Below are 14492 nucleotides of genomic sequence, written 5' to 3' on the forward strand. Positions count from 1 at the left end.
TGAGTGAAACTTGCACTCAGTTATAAATTTACAATTAATAACCATTGTTGGCCTTTGGTCATACACATCTTTTATTCAGATGCCTTGTTTCTCACTGTCATGGCATTGTATCAATCTGTTAATCATTTTTATAGTACCAACAGGGAACAGTGAATACTGATGTAGCCACAGCCATGATTCATTTTAGACTCTTGTTCATCATGGGAATTAGATTTTATTCAATGTTCTAATGTCTAGGTCAGGTTTTGGACAAAAATTTTCAAAACCTCCCATACCCCAATAAGTCAGCATATGGCACATTTTTTTTCCCAGTTTCTGTTTTATTCATTCTCAAAAGGCTCATTAACTATCTTCATTGGAATTCATTCACTTCCCTGTGTGTAATTTAAGTAACATCGTAAGATTTAACTAAGTGGCAAAAAAAGGGAAATGCAGATTTTGTCATTTTCTTTTCAAACACTGCAATCAAATAACTGCTCAACAAAAACAGTACCAATTCAGATCTGGAACCATCTCTTTAAATGGAGGAGTTTGGAATGGTGCAGGAATTACAGCATTGTGCTTATGGGAGAATGACTTCCCTAATATTGACCGATACCTCCTGACTGCAAGAGGGATAGATGGGGCTGAATTTGTCAGGTGTGTTCAAGAAAGTTTCCTGACATAGTTTGTGGACCAGCCCACAAGAGGAGAGGCCATACTGGATCTAATTCTCGGTAGTTAACCTGATCAGGTGGTGGACCTCTCTGTGCAGGGAGCATTTTGGTGAGAGTGACCACAATTCCCTGAGCTATAGCTAAGAATAAAAGCAGATAAAATGGGAACATGTTTAATTGGGGAATGGCAAATTATGATGAACTAGTGAGAGTAAATTGAAAACAGATGTTCAAGGGTGAAAGCACAGAAATAATGTGGAGGAAGTTTGGAGACAACTTGCACTGGGTTTAGGATAGGTTTGTCCCATTGGGACAGGGAAAAGACAGCAAGAAAATGGAACTGTGTTTGTCAAAACAGGTGAGGTAGCTAGTCGAGAGGAAGAAGGTAGCAGATACAAGATAGAGGAAGCAGAAAACAGGAAGTGCCCATGAGAAGTATAAAGTAGCCAGGAAGAAGATTAGAAAAGGGCTTAAGAGAGCTTGAAGTGGGCATGAGAAGGCCTTGATATGTAGGATTAAGGAAAATCCCAAGGCATGAAGAACAAAAGCAAGACAAGAATGAAGGTGGGGCCACAGAAGGATAAAGGAGGTAGCGTGCCTGGAGGCAGAGAATGTTGGGGATGTCCTAAATTAATACTTTGCTTCAGCATTCACACACAAAAAAAGGGATCTCGATCAGGGTAAGGTCAGGATAGAACAGGCTTGTGTGCTGGACAATGTTGAGATTAAAAAAAGAGGAAGTGTTGGATCTTGTTAAAAACATTAAGATTCACAAGTCCCTGGGACTGGATGCGGTTATACGCAAGGTTGCTGAGGGAAGAGATATCCGTGGCAGTGGCTAAGATCTGAGTCCTCTTTGCCACAGGGAAAGTATTGAAAAATGGCAAATGTAGTCCCCTTGTGTAAAAAGGTAATGGGGAGAATCAAGGAAATTATAGACTGGGGAGTCTTATGTCAGTGGTTTGCAAACTATTTGGGCGGATTCTTGAGGATAGGAGCTATGAGCATTTAGAGAAGTACAGTCTACTCCAGGATAATCATCATGGCTTTGTGAAGAGAAGTAACAAAAGAAAATTGATGTTTAGGGAAATAGACGAGGTCTAAATGGATATTAGTGAAGCATTTGACAAAGTCCCCCATGATAGACTCATACAGAAGGTCATGATGCTTAGGGTCCATGGAAACTTAGCTGTGAGAATTAAAAAAAAGGTTTTTGTGTAGAAAGCAGAGAGTGGTAGTGGAAGGAAAGTAATCTGCCTGGAGGTCAGTGGCAAGTGGGAATCCTCTCTGTGATTATTATAAATGGCCTAGATGAAGAGGTGAAAGGATGAGTCAGTAAGTTTGCAAATGATACTAAGGTTGAAGGTGTGTAGATGGTGCTGAATGGTGCTGTCATAAGATATAGTCAGAACGGAGATTTGGGCAGAAAAGTGGGAGATGGTGTTCAATCCAGATAAGTGTGAGGTGATGCAATTTGGAAGGACAAATCAGGATTTGTACAGAGTTAATTGTTGGTTAATTAGGAGGGTTAACAAGGCATCTGAACTATTAATTAGGAGAGTGGATGAACAGAGGGACCTCCTTAGAGTCCAAATCCATATATCTCTCAATGCCACCACACAAGTTGATAGGACAGTTAAGAAGGCTTATGGCATGTTAGGACTTTATTAATAGGGGAATTGAGTTCAGCAGTCAAGAGGTCATGTGCAACTCTACAAATCTCTGGTGAGACCAGACTTAAGAGTATTGTGTTCAGTTCTGCTCACCACATTATTGGAAGGATGTGGAAGCTATTGAGAGGGTGCAGAAGAGATTTACCAGGATGTTGCCTGGATTGGAAAATAAATCTTATGAGGCAAGGTTAGAAGACCTTGGACTTGATACAAGATTCTGAGAGGTCTAGATAGAGTGGACATCAAGTGCCACTTTTACCCAGGACAGGTATAGGAAACACCAGAGGCCATTTATTTAAAGTGAAGAGAGGGAAATTTAGGGGAGACTGAATTTAAAACAAAACTAATTGTGGTACCTGGAATGCCTTGCCGGGGAGATCGTGGAGGCTGAAAAATTAGGATAGATAAAATAGAGAGTTCTGAGGGAGGGAGGGTTTAGTAATTTTTATTAATGAATATATGTGTCAGCACATCATTGAGGGTTAAAAGGCCTGTATCGTGCTGCCATGTTCCACAATGTTCTATGTTCTAATTAGAAATATTTTATTTCCCCCCCCCCCCCCCAAGTGAACTCCAAAAAACAACCAATTCCAGATTGTTTGGTCATTCTGAAATTTCAGTTCCTAAATTGTGAAATATTATTCCCTGAATCAATTTCCATATTGGAGATTTAAAACACCCATGTATCCTTGCATGTAAGCAAGTTTCTGGCAATGAAGAATGGGAAAGTTTTAGGCCACTTACAAATTATTGATCTTACCATTCTCCCCAAGCCCTCATGAACTAAGTGTGAACTAACTCCTTGACACTTCAAAATTCCCATTGCAGGCTTCATTTTCTGTACTATTACTGACTGTCATTCATAGATGTTCTTGTGTATTGGCCACTGCTGTAAGAGCGTCTTCCTAGCTGGTATAACAGAAGGTGCTCATTGTCCCACTGCCAGACTAAGGTAGCATTGAGTCTGTTACTAAAAGCCAAGTATTATTTCATTCACGTGTATGAATTCTTATTGATGGTATATCAATTTTATTAACAAACTCAATTATGGATACTTCCTTGAAACTTGGAAGACTGGAGATAGATCAAGATGCTCCGAGAGCCACCAAAATATTCATCAATGGCTCCAGTGCTTCAAAGCTTACATGCAAGTGAACAATGTGATTCAAGGCCCCGTGAAGATGGGTCATCTTGTTGCTCTCCTAGGAGAGTTTCCCAACTCAATGATCGGGGAGACAGACATATATCAGAATGCCCTGGGTCTAATCAGATCCTTCTATGATATGCCACAGAACACATTGTTTTCTAGGCGCTAACTTCACACCCGAAAATAATGACCCAATGAAAATGACGATGCTTTTGCTCTTGCACGGAAGGGGCTGTTAAGAGCCTATACCTTCTCTGCTGTTACAGCTGAAGCTCAGAAATGCTCTAATGTTGGACACCTTTACAAGTGGACTGTACTCGTGGTACGTTAGACAATGCCTACTAGAGACCCTTGAACTGACCTTTAATGCCGCCCTACTGCAGACAAAGACCATCAGGGTAGCACTGCGGGGTGCTCAAGCCCTAGGTGATGAGGTGGGATGAAGTGCTGAAGCTACCCCCTCAAAGTCTGCTTCCCGTGATGACCCGTTGCTGAGTGTAACCAAGAAACCACAAAGGAACTGTTTCAAAAAGTGCTAGTTCTGTGGGCAGACACTGCGTTCATGCACACTGTGCCCTGCCCGACAAGCTGACTGTGACATATGTGAAAAAAGGGGGCATTTTGTGAGAGCCTGACAAGCTTGGGAGTTATCGCCCAGCCCATGCCAAGAGGCTAGAAAAAGAAAGACGAAGAAGACAGGCACCAAGGACAAGATGAGATGCTGCAGCAAGACAGCAGTGATGACTACCTGGAGAACTGACAACTCGTTTGACATTTCTTCCTCGGAGACTGCAAGCGGAACGACCAGTGACAAGGCGAGCTCCCGTGGGATGTCGCAGCTGCATGGTCTCGTCCTAATGTCTGTCAACCTCAATTAAGAGAAACCCCACCAGTTGAAACATTCCACGATGAAGGTGAAGGTAAATGGGAAAACTGTTGACTGTTTATTTGATTCTGGGAGTCCTAACAGCTAGATCCACCCTGCGACAGCAAACTCTTTGGGGCTTAAACTGCATCCTTTAAGGTGCAGAATTTTAATGGCATGTTATGGACTCAAGGACGAAATTGCTAACTGCTGTCCTTTCTTTGGCTTGGCTTCGCCGACGAAGATTTATGACGTCAGCTGCAGGCTCGTTTGTGGCTGACAAGTCCGATGCGGGACAGGCAGACACGATTGCAGCAGCTGCAGGGGAAAATTGGTTGGTTGGGGTTGGGTGTTGGGTTTTTCCTCCTTTGCCTTTTGTCAGTGAGGTAGAGTAACGTTAAATGTGCAAGGAACCAAGTACAAAGATTTTAAATTGCATGTACTGCCGATTTATGCGCTCAGATGTTATTGGGGTGAGATTTCCAGTGCAAAATGAAGTGTACATTATTGGCATTTAACAGGCTATTACCTTCAATCACTGCACACCAGGAGACAATCTGTCGGCTATCGACTCTTAAAATTAGACCACCATCATTGAACCAAACTTGAGTCCTTGGCATGCTCAAGTTGTAGTTGTCAAAAAAGGGGCAAAACACCAGAGAGTGAACAGATTTACTCAGTTAGATCCCCTACCTTGCATCTCTGATATGGTGAATCAAATTGTCCAATATGAAATATACCCCACAATAAATTTAAATTCAGCTTACCACCAAGTACCTATACTCAAAATGGAAAGACAGTACACAGTGTTTGAAGCTGATGGCAGGCTGTATCAGTGTAGAAGAGTTTCTTTTGGAGTTACTAATGGAGTATGTTTTCTCGGAGAGAATGGATAGGTTAGTGGATGCACACGGCTTTCAGGCCACCTTTCCCTATTTGGACAATGTCACCCTATGTGGCAAAACCCTGGAGGATCACGATTTTAACGAATAAATTCTTTCAGATGGCTAAAGATCTAAACTTAACCTTAAACGAAGACAAGTGCGTATAATCGCACTAAGCGCCTGGCTCTACTGGGCTAGGTTGTCAAAAGGGGTGAAATCAGCCCCAACCCTGAAAGAATGAGACCCCTCATGGAACTACCTCCCCCAGCCCAAGTCTCTCAAACGCTGTCTAGGCTTCTTCTCTTATTATGCACAGTGCATGCCTAACTATGCAGACAAGGCACAACCACTTTTTTTAAAACAACTATTTTTCCTTTGTCAGAGCAAGCCCAAAAAGCTTTTGAGAGAATTCAATTAGACATTGCCAAAGCTTCAATGTCTGCTATTGACGAGGATTTGCCCTTCCAAGTTGGATCTGTCACCTCTGATTGTGCTTTAGCTGCCACACTAAACCAAGCTGGTAGGCCCATAGCCTTTTTTCTCACAGACATTACAAGGGCTGGAATGGGGGTATTCCTCCATTGATAAAGAAGCACAGGCAAGAGTCCATTTGTTATTTTAGACACCATTTAACAGGGATAAGATTCACCTTGCTGACAGATCAGAAGTCAGTAGCTTACATGTTTAACACAAAATTGAAATGCAAAATTAAAAATGATAAAATCATGATCTGGAGGATCGAACTCTCTACCTATGATTATGATATCCTCTACCGCCCAGGGAAGCTGAACGATCCTCCTGATGCTCTATCTCGCATGACCTGTGCAAGCATACCATCAGATCGCTTCAAAGAACTTCATGATGTTTTATATCATCCTGGCGTTATGAGACTATCATTATGTGATATCAACTTGCTGTATTCGCTTGAAGACACAAGGCAAATGACTAAGGAATGTGTAGTCTGTGCAGAGAGCAAACCCCAGTTTACAAGCTTTCCAAGACCAGACTTATTAAATCCACCAGACCTTTTGAGCACCTCATTTTTCGATTTCAAAGGATCACTATCATCTAACAATAAAAGTGTCTACTTCCTTAATGTTATAGATAAATTCTCACATTTTCCTTTTGCTATTTCCTGTGCTGATGTGTTAGCTTCAACTGTAATTTTCTCCCCTGATAAAATCTTCAGCATTTTTGGTCATCCTGACTTTATTTATCGTGATAGAGGATATGCCTTTATGAGCACTGAGCTAAGACAAGCCCTCCTGGCAAAAGGTATCGCTACCACCCGTACCACTAATTATAATCTACGTGGTAACAAGCAAGTGGAGCAGGTAATGCCATTGTTTGGAAAACTATCACCCTTGCACTGAAATCTAAAGGTTATCCCACCAGCCACTGGCAAGACGCATTGCCAGAAGCACCTCACTCAATTTGCTCCTCACCATATACGGCAACTAACAAAAGCCCTCACCAACATATTTTTACTTTTATATATCCAGATGGAAGAAAAGACACCGTCTCCCTCCGTGACCTTGTCTCACCTAGTGTGCAGGTAACTAACTTCTTTCCTCAAGCTAATAACATGTCTCAACCATCTGCTACTCGCAGACAAGCCTTTTCTCAATGATCTAACAATCTGTTGCAAGGTTCCGTGTCAACCCAGAAAATATCACCACAGCAGGAACATGTCCTTCCTCACCCTGAACCTCAACCTCTAGCCACAGGTGGGAATGAACAGTCTCTCCCAAAGTCTCAATTTCACCCCCACAGGCTCCACTCTGACGTTCAACCCACATTTCCAAGGTCCCGCAGAAATTACAATACAAAGCTCTGAGAAAATTTTCTTAATCCGATAGTGACCATGACCACTGAATTGTTCTTTTTTTGTTTCATGTTATGAGTCTGTGGAATATTTTTTCCAATTAATGCAATGTTTCCTCAATGTTATAATTTTATGGAATTTCTTTCCAATTAGTGTTAAACATATTTATGCATTTGACCAACAAACTTTGCTACTGCAGGTTTCTAAAATTTAAAATGCATTTCACAGCCATTTTATCTTCCAGTCAGTATTTTTTGAATTTCGCCAAATTCTTGGAGACAATGGTGACTGTCACTCACAGATGTACTTGTGTATTGGCCACTGCTGTAGGAGCGTCTGCCTAGCTGGTATAACAGAAGGTGCTCAGTGTCCCACTGGCCAGACTAAGGTAGCATTGAGACTGTCAATAAAAGCCAAATATTATTCCATTCACTTGTCTGAACACTTATTGATGGCATAACACTTTACAACTCATCATTATTTTCATTTGTTGGTCTCCAACTCCTCTTCCCTCCTAGCCTATAGTAATAAACAGTTAGGACGACTGATTTTCATTTTTTTCCCAAGCTTTCAAGCATTTATTTTGCCAAATTAGAATTTTTGGATGAATCTTACTTCCAGGAATTGGGGCAATACATTTGGAACCTTACATAACTAAAACATATGTGGGCTCTCTCAGTCAATATCTGCAAAGTCAGGGAGTATTATTTTTCCCCAATCAGTCTGCACACAGAAATAGTATTTTTCAATGCTCAACAGAAAGTCCGAAGTCTGTAAAATTTCTAACCCACTCAAGAGACAAAGCCATCCAGGCTTCTTTTGGACTATTTTTTAAAAAAATTATTCTTTTAGCGATCAGTGCAACATGATGAGAGCATTAGCAATGTGGGCTTGAAGCCACTGTTTGGAATGAATTTGTACATTCTCCTTGTAAGCATGTGGGTTTCCTCCCCCCCCACCATGTTCCAAAGGTGTGCGGGTATGTCGTTTAATTGGTCACATGGGGGTATTTGAGTGCTGTCGGCTTGTCAGCCAGAGGGCTTGTTGTTGTGCTACAATTCTAAATTAAATACTGTGTATGTCAGCATACATTGAGTCGTTAAACCTTCGGAAAAAATACATCAAAATTTTTTAAAATGGGGATTGATTTGTCTGCCAGTAATACTTTGGAGACCTTATATACACTGAAAAAAAACATTGTCGTCGATTCGGCATAGAAGTCAGTGTTGGAAGCACATCCCCACCACTGGGCCCCACCATAACCACTCCTACCTGGGACCCTGGCATAACCATCACTGCTCCTGCCCAGTTGGCCAAGGTTATTATTTTTACTTACTTAATTTACAGCTTTGTTACTTGCGATTGGGGAGTTTTTAAAAATCTTTGGGTTGCTCCTGGGAGACCCAGAAAGCCCCCCAAAAAATGGGGGATCGACATACACCAGATATACCATAAAACCATTAAAATGAAGCTAAAGAAAGCGTGGTGGGGGTGGGGTTGACCTATCTGCCAGTCAACGTTTGCTGAAATATTTGGTAGCTGATTAATGCACATGCCTGTTCTCACTGCCATCTCTCCATTGCTCTTCTGGAAAGCAAGAGCTGACCCCATTCTTTTTCTCATAATCTTTAGTTATTCTAAAGTGCCATAAAAAGTCTCACTCTTTTACCAATTCTACTGCCATTTATCAACTGTACAACTCATAACTATGTTTGTTCTTTAACTGGTGGGAAAATTTCTGGGAGTGACTTGATACAGGCCCATTGTGTTTGATTAATTAAATAGCTGTAGAAAACCATAGAGTGAGTTAAATATTAATGTTTGTGTCATGAAATAAACACATTTATTTCCATGGTAATTGCTTATTCTTCGTCATGATGAAATCAATGGATTTTCATTTCAAAATAATTTCTTATACAATGCTCATGTTTGCTGTATGATCTATGGTAAATTAGCCATATGTATTTTGTCCTGGACCACTTTGCATTTCTATTACAACAAATGATATAAAATAAAAATCTGGATTTTGTTAAGTTAAATCAGGAATATAAATTTGAAATGTGTAACTCTGCCAATAACTGTTCACTTCTCAGGATAATCAAATCACTTTTGGCCACCTGAATTCTCCCAACCAATCACTCAAAATACTGTTTAACTTCATTTACCAGAAGAGCAATGGAGAGATGGTAGTGGGAACAGTCACATGCATTAATCAGCTACCAAATATTTCAGCAAACTTCATTTAGCAAGAACAAATAAAGAGAATGCTTCCCTTAAAAGTAGTATTTAAAGAATGCTGGTTAATGAATTCAGTGAGAGTTGCCCCATTGAAATTTGGCAAGATCATCACCAATCTGCTCAAAATATCTTACATTTTTCCAATATTAAATATTAGTATAATGCAAAAAGCATTGACCCAAATGCTGATGTTAACCTAAGCATGAATAATAATTATCAAAAAGTGACAAGTTTTGCTTTTACTGCAAATATGTCTTTGAAGCCAACTTGAGTTCTTTCAGCCTTACCTCTATTTGGTGAGATATGCTTGAACCAATCTGAAGTGTATTTTCATGTACTTCACTTTAAGCTTTGTGTTTTTAATAAATCATTCACTTATTCATGTCAATCTCAATGAATTGATGCTTTCATTTTTAATGCTTGTAAGTCAACATAATTAATTACTGCATTAATAATTATATCTATAACTAAAAGTTTTTCTTAAACTTATTTTTAATGATAAAACATCTCTGGCAAAGGACAGTTAGCCCAATGCTGTTACAGCACCAGCAATTGGGACGAGGGTTCAAGTCCCACACTGTGGGCAAGGAATTTGTACATTTTCCCCATGTCTGCCTGGCATTTCCCCCAAGAGCTCTAGTTACCTCCCATTCCTCAAAATGTACTGGGAGTTGTAGGTCAAATGGGTGTAATTGGGCAGTACAGGCTCATGGACCAAAAGGGCCCGTTACTGTGCTGTATGTCTAAATTTAAAAATAATCAAACATTCTTTCCCATTTTTAAACTGTTCTTTAAATCCTAGTGATCAGCTACATTTTTAAACTGATGCAGTCCTCTGAGTTAAGATGACAGTAATTCCACCCAGCAATAAAGGAGGACTGGCAATGTATTTCACAAAGAGGATGGGTTGTAACTGGAAGGGGAAACCAACATGAGGTGGTATACCTGTAGGCTTTAAAAAATGTCTGAAGTGTAACCCCAGTGAGCAATTTCATGGTATTTTATGGATAAACCTCACGCAATTGTGGTGGGAGCTTATTATAAGTGCTAACAATAGGTGTCAAATTTATAGGGCTACCTGGTCCTTGATGATTTCAAACTTCTTGACATTTGCTTGTGGCTGCACCGTTCAAGTTCAGAGTATTCCTTTACACTCCTGACTTAATATTTTGCAGATGGTAGAACAGTTTTAGATTATCAGCATGAGACATATTCAGTGCAGAATACCCAGCCTGGCCTGCTCTTATGTTTATGTTGTTTGTTCAGCTGAGCTTCTGGGCAATGCTGAGTGCTCGGATATTGACACTGAGGGACAAGAGCATTTAATGTGAAAGAACAATGATTAGATGCTCTTCTCAAAAGTCTTTTGACAAATGTTATTTGCCACAAACCACTCCATGCTTGAATGTTGACTTGCAAGTGAGATTAAACCAAATAACCATTTATAGTACAGAAACAGTCCAGTCCAGTCCTACTAGTCCAAGCCAAACATCTTGTGCCACCTAGTCCCACTACCCCGCATTTGGCCCATAACCTGCGACACCTCTCCCATCCATATACCTATCCAACCCTTCTTTGAAAATTAACATCAATTTCACTTCTCCCACCATTGCCGGAAGTTAATTCCATACCCCCACCCACCCACCCTCTGTGTGAAGAAATTCCCCCTCAACTTTTCCCCTTTTACTCTTAATCATTTGAATCTCCCCCACTCTCAGTGGGAAAAAAAGCCTGTCCACATTGACTCTGTTTCCCCCTTATAATTTTGAATACCTCCATCAAATCACCCATCAACCTCCTACGCTCCAAAGAATGAAGTCCCAGCATGCTCAACCATTTCCTGAAACACCAGAAACATTCTCGTAAACCTCCCTTGCACTCTCTCTAAACTGTTTATATCCTTCCTGTAATTCAGCAACCAAAACTGCACACAATATTCCAAATTTGGCCTCATCAATACCTTTCAACAATGATTTCAAAATTACATCTCAACTCCTGTATTCTATTCTCTGATTTATGAAAGCTAACAGACTAAATGCCTTCTTCACCACCCTATCCACATGCAATTCAACTTTCAGAGAATTATATACCATAACTGCTAAATCCCTTTGTTCCACTGCACTCTTCAATTGTCTACCATTTAATGTGTATGACCTATTTTGATTAATCCTACCAAAATGTCACATCTCACATTAATCAGTATTTAACTCCATCTGCCATCTTTCAGCCCACTATTCTAACTCACTTATATCACCCTGTAAGCTTTGATAAACTTCCTCACTGTTCACAACACCATCAAACTTTGTATCATCTGCAAATTTACTGATACAATTTGCCACTCTATCATCTAGATCATTAATATATATGAAAAACAGCAGTGGACCCAGTACTGATCCCTGAGACACTTATCACCGGCCTCCAATTTGACAAACAATTTTAGCCACGACTCTCTGGCATCTCCCATCCAACCATTGCTGAATCCATCTCACAACTTCATCATTAATACCTAATGCTTTCACCTTCCTTGCTAACCTTTTATGAGGAACCTTATCAAAAGCATTACTAAAGTCCATATAGACAACATCAACCACCTTCCCCTCATCAATCTTTTTAGTAACCTCCTCGAAAAACTCTAAGATTTGCTGGACATGATCTACACATACAAAACCATGCTGACTACCCCAAATCAATCCATGTCTTTCTAAGTAGTTGTATATACCATCTCTAAGAACACTTTACATTAATTTACCTCCCACCAGACTTACAGGCTAATTACCAGGTTTACTTATGAATCATTTTTTTTGGATCAGTGGAACAACATAAGCCACCCTCCAGTCCTTCAGCATTTCTCCCATGGCCAGTGACATTTTAAATATTTCTGTCAACTCTCCCGCTATTTGTTCACCAACCTCAGGGCCGGAGGAAATATTTTGTAAGGACTTGGAGATTTATCCACCTTGATCTTTTTTAATATGACCAACACTAACTCATCATTAATCCTTAATGATCCATGATCTCCCAACTATATTTCTTCACTTTGTCTGGCTCAATATAATTTTCCTTAGTGAATTTTACCCATCTCCTCCAGCTTCTCAAAGAGCTGACCTCCACACTCCCACCCCCCCCCCCCCCGCCACATCTTCAAGGGGTCCAATTATATCCCTCACAATTCTTGTACTTTTAATGTACCTATAGAAACCCTTTGGATTTATTTTTACTTTGCCTGCAAAAGCAGCTTCACATCTCCTTTAAGCCTTTCTAGTTTCTTAAATATATGAAAACCAAGGCTCCCTGCAGTTTCTAGCCTTTCCTCTAATCCTCAGGACATACTAACTCTGTGCTATCAGAACTTCTCTATTTATCTGTTACAGTCTTCCCTGAAAATAACATCCCAATCCACACCCTCCAAATCTTCTCATCCCCTTAAAATGTGCTTTCATCCAATCAAGAATCTCAACCTCTATTCTTTTTCCATTACTAGACTAAAACTAATAGTATTGTGATCACAAGACCCAAAATGTTCACCAACACAAACCCATGTCATCTGACCTATCCCCAATAGGAGATTCAATACTACCTCCTCTTGAGTTAGTTCTTCTATGTATTAATTAAGAAAACTTTCCAAAGCAAACAAACTCTAACCCATCCAGCCCTCTTACTGTATGGACAACCCAGTTAATATTCAGAAAATTGAAATCTCCCATAACAAGAACCTTATGTTTATTATACATCTACGCAAGCTTCTTACAAATTTTCTCTTCCAATTCCCTGAGCCCATTAGGTGGTGTAAAATACACTCCCATTAATGTATTCATGCCTCTGCCATTCCTCACTTCTACCCAAATACCCTCACTGGACAATCCCACCAAACCATCCTGCCACAGCACTGCTGTAATGTTCTCTCTAATAAGCAATGCAACACCTCCACCTTTTTATCCCCCCTGCTCTATCATGACTAAAACAATGGAATCCTGGAATATTTAACTGCCAGACATGCACTTCCTGCAACTAAGTTTCACTAATAGCCACAATATCATATTTCCATGTGGCCAACCATGCCTTAAGCACATCCTCCTAGTTTACCATGCTCCTTGCATTAAAAATATGCACTTGAGAAAATGTTCTCCACATAAACTCCTTTTGTTACCAACTACCTTTACTTTCTTCCCTCCATTTATTTTTAAGTTCTGTTCCCTCCCTTCCATCCAATCTAGGTGTTCTTCCTCCCTAATCACCATACTCTCATTTTGATTCCCATCCCCCTTCCAAATGAGTTTAAACCCTCCCCAACAGCTCCAGAAAACCTACCCACCAGGATATTGGTCCCCCTCCAGTTCAAATGCAGTCTACCCTTTTAAGAAAAAAAATATACAGGTCAGACTAGGCCCAGAAGAGATCCCAATGATCCAGAAATTAAAACTCCTGCCCCAATTCCTGAGCCACACATTCATTCTCCACAACATCCTATTTCTACCTTCACTAGAACATGGCACAGATAGCAATCCCAAGATTGAGGTCCTGCTTTTCAACTCTTTCCCTATACAATGCCTCTTTAGGACCTCAGCCCCACTTCTATGTCATTGGTCCACACATGGACCACAACTTCTGGCTGCTCAGCCTCCCCCTCCAGAATGTTGTGGACTTGGTCAGAGACATCTCTGACCCTGGCATCCAGGAGACAACATACCAACCAGGAGACCCAATCTCATCCAGCAAACCTTTTATTTGCTCCCTTAACCAGCAAGTCCCCAACTACAAGAGCCTAACTCTTTTTCCCCTTCCCTTCTAAGCCAAGGGTCCAGCCCCTGTGCCAGAGACCCAACCTCCATGACATCCCCTGTAGTCATCCCACCCAATAGTATCAAAAGCAGTATACCTTGTTGAGGGGATTGTCCACAGGGGTATTCTGCACTGCCTGTCTCTCCCCTCCCTCCCTTTGCTTTTCCTCACAGTCACCCATTTCCCTAATTGTGTGGGGTGACTGCCTCCCTGTAACTCTAACCTCTGCCTCCCTTATGATCCACAGTCCATCCAGCTGCAACTCAAGTTCCCTGACCTAATCTTCCATTAGTTGCAACTGGATGCACTTTTTGCAGGTGTAGTCATTAGGAACATCTGCATTGACCGTGACCTCCTGCAATCAGAGCACTCAACTGCCTCCATCAACCACTCTCCAATTTAAATTAGAGCAATTAAGATAAACT

General features: G+C 40.7%; 1 protein-coding gene and 1 long non-coding RNA gene across 3 annotated transcripts in view; one reads left to right on the forward strand and one right to left on the reverse strand.

Annotated features, from left to right (window-relative positions):
• The window catches only part of LOC138753096 (CUB and sushi domain-containing protein 3-like), a 691055-nt gene that overhangs the window by 24843 nt on the left and 651720 nt on the right, over positions 1 to 14492 (reverse strand). The window lies entirely within an intron of this gene.
• The window catches only part of LOC138752638 (uncharacterized), a 59150-nt gene that overhangs the window by 17173 nt on the left and 27485 nt on the right, over positions 1 to 14492 (forward strand). Inside the window, exon 4 of one of the 2 annotated variants that reach the window (XR_011350796.1) lies at positions 6728 to 6780. The exons of the other annotated variant lie outside the window; for it this stretch is intronic. This is a non-coding gene — a long non-coding RNA (uncharacterized lncRNA). The remainder of the gene's footprint in view (positions 1 to 6727; positions 6781 to 14492) is intronic. 2 annotated transcript variants of the gene reach the window in all.

This window comes from Narcine bancroftii, chromosome 2, assembly GCF_036971445.1.
Source record: "Narcine bancroftii isolate sNarBan1 chromosome 2, sNarBan1.hap1, whole genome shotgun sequence".
NCBI lineage: Eukaryota > Metazoa > Chordata > Chondrichthyes > Torpediniformes > Narcinidae > Narcine > Narcine bancroftii.